Source organism: Beta vulgaris, chromosome 4, assembly GCF_026745355.1.
Source record: "Beta vulgaris subsp. vulgaris cultivar EL10 chromosome 4, EL10.2, whole genome shotgun sequence".
Lineage (NCBI taxonomy): Eukaryota > Viridiplantae > Streptophyta > Magnoliopsida > Caryophyllales > Amaranthaceae > Beta > Beta vulgaris.
In genome coordinates, this window is record NC_079205.1 from 7,332,081 (window position 1) to 7,335,321 (window position 3,241).

Below are 3,241 nucleotides of genomic sequence, written 5' to 3' on the forward strand. Positions count from 1 at the left end.
CATACCTTCTTGGGGTCCACATCAAGTCTATCAAGCTACTACAATCTCTTAATTTCTTCACACACACACGCACACACGCACATGCGCGCGCGCGCACACACGCACATGCGCGCGCGCGCGCACACACACACACACGTATTCCATTTGGTACCATTGTACTTTTGGCTTTTCCATTTGGTACCACTATTTTTTAGATATTCTACATGGTACCACTATAATTTGATTTTATTCTCTATTGTAGCATTCAACTAAGTAAAGTTTTAATTTAAGTTTGAATAGGCTAGAGTTTTACTTCGATTTACATGTTTTATTTGCGTTAAGGTTTTAGTAATTATTTTAGTCGTTAAGGTCAAAGTTGAGGTGATATTTGACAATAAAAAGACATAGAATATTATGAACAATTTTATGAAAATTTTGACTGAAAATAGAACTTTAAGGGTTAAAATGATACCCTAAAATCTTGATTTATTAAATTTTTGCAACTGTAGATAGAATCATGCAAACCCAAACAAAATCGTATTCTTGTTCAACCATTAACTAACATTTTACTTAAAAATGGTATGATAAAGATTAATATAATTAGAGTGGTATCATGTGAAATTTTAAAATAACAGTGGTATCAAATGGAAAAGCCAAAAATTCAATGGTATCGAATGGAATATCCTTATATATATATATATATATATATATATATATATATATATATATATATAAATAAAAGAGCAAATAACGAAAAGTTTATTAGAGACCCATTATCATTACATACATGCTAAATGACATGTAGAATAAATTAGTTTGTACTCGGATCACCATTGTTAAAATGTATTTGTCATTACTTTTTTTAACCCGTACAATAGGAAACGTTGCATCAGTTTAATGGATAGAAGCAAAAGAAAGAATGAAAGAAGAGCATTGCTGTCCACAAAGGGCAACACTCAATATGTTTAATGTGACCATTGCTAAGCTAAGGTTTATCAGCATTAATTAGCAGCATGTCAGCATTTTTATGTTTTTCTCGTGCGCTACACATAGAAACTAGACCACACACATACACTTCGTTTTTGGCTGGGTTTGGGAGGTGGCCTGGGCCCTGGAGGCCACCCCTATTTGACACTTGACAGTTCTTACTGAAAATTATAAGAGAATATATCTGTTGATATGAGTTTAATAATGAATTAGGACTTAGGAGTATATCATAGAGTGACGGAGCTAGGATTTTCAATCAGGAATATCATAATATAACTAACCAAACAACGGTTCATAATTGTAGAATATAATTCACGTTAACCTACACTTATAATTCTTTTAAAAGTACGACACTAGATTATTATATGGTTCATAATACTATATTCTTTAGACTTACATTATGAGAGAGCTTCTTCCCATAAAAACTCTACGTACCCTACTACTCTATCGTATCAAAGCCTTTTAAAGCCAAAGAATTTTCTCGCCCGTATAATGTAAGTCTGAAGAACTAAAAAGAAGAAAACTAACGAAAACTATAAAGTTTATTTTTACGGAGTGGTACAATATAAAATAAAAAAATTCAAAGCTACAATTTCAAATGAAAAAAATAGAATATAGCGTAGAAAATGAAAAATATATGGGTTTATCAAAAAAAAAAAAAAAATTCTCTTTCTAATATGTGATTTATAGAAGGTTGAACTTTTTATTCAAAATTAGGAGAGTGGGATGTATTTATAAAATAATGAAAGACAACTATAATTAAAATAAGTTTGTTGTAATATGAAGTATTATATTGTTTAAATTTACAAGTATAATCGTGGAAGATGGAAAAGATTTGAGGCATAGGGAAAATTAAAGAAAAAGGAAAAAAGAAAAAAGAGAATGAACAAAAAAGAAAACTAAAAACAACCACTAGTATAAAATCATTGATTTGTGTTGCACCTGGGACCACCATTTACGGCGGACATTGATCCGACGCCACAGTTCTCGATGCAAATTTGGAAAATATTATATGCGTTGGATGTGAACACGAAGTAGATTTAGTGCTGTTTGCGTCAGATGTAGTGGAAAGTCTGACGTCGATAAGACAAAAAGGCTGCTGATTTAATCAGCGATTTGCGTCGGGCAAGCGTCCATATCCGATGCAAATAACTCTATTTTTGATATAAAAAAAGATTCCCAATGTTACAAGAAGTATTAAATCAGAATATTGTTGCAAGTGGCTTGAATACTATGTCGGTTTAAATCAAAATACAAACAATGAAATAATTTTGAAAATCATAATACAATTATAAAAATAAACAAATCTCCCAAATAAAAATCCCATAAAACAAATAAACATATTCGAAAATTTATATGGGCTAGATTCAATCTTAAATTTGTACAAAAACATGGAAGGAACTAACAATTCTCTCATATAACTAATCTAATACAAGATTTTATAAATCAACTAACAAAATACAAGTGAAAACCAATGTAGAGAACCCTAAAATCTATAATCGATCAGTAATTTAGCAACTAAAATCTATAATCTCTTTCTGTTTCCAGCTATGGAAGATGCAAATCTCTTTCTTCAAGATTGAGTTGCGAATTTCAATTGGGTTTATGGGGAATCGAAATTGAATTGTGAAATTGTTTGAAATTACTTTAGTCTCTTTCGTCTTCCTCTGCTTTCCACTCCTCCATTTTCTTCTCCGCCATTCGAAATTAATTCTAATCACATTAATCTCAAAAACTAATAATGGAGAGAAAAGAAGGTGAGAAATTCGACCTTAGGAAGACCAGAAGTAGAAGGCTTCTTGTAGTGAGCGAACTGAGTGAAGCAAACATAGCGGAGCAAACCGCCGCCTTGAAACAACCACAAATAAGCCTAAATCTGGAGGTGTTGCTCAATTCGCATTAATGGTGAGAATGACGCATTTCAGTTCAGAGGAGAGAGAATGAAATCTTGAGAGTTGAGATCCAAGTTGAGAGAGTTGAGTTGAGAGTGGTGAGAGGAGACTAGATCTAGGTTAGATGAGATAGGCAAAACGGCTGAAGAGAGATGAGAGGCATCTAGATATCTAGGTTAGAGATAAGAGAAAAGGCTAAAGAAAAATTAGCTTTAATACTGTAATTATCTGCGTCGCACCTCGAACTATGTTCGACACATTTTTTTTTGTCTAATTTTTAGACGCTTACTCATCTGCGTCGGATGAGCTTATATGTCTGATGCAAATCGCTTAATACAAGGATTTGCATCGTACAATAGGCGCGTTCGACGCAAATTCTTATA

General features: G+C 32.4%; 1 long non-coding RNA gene across 1 annotated transcript; it reads right to left on the reverse strand.

Moving 5' to 3' along the window:
- Window positions 1–1,722: 1,722 nt before the first annotated feature.
- On the reverse strand, window positions 1,723–3,241 carry LOC125496855 (uncharacterized). The gene is made up of 2 exons (XR_007273178.2): window positions 2,738–3,241; window positions 1,723–2,120 (listed from the first exon to the last, which is right to left on the reverse strand). It is a non-coding gene; the product is annotated as an uncharacterized LOC125496855 (long non-coding RNA).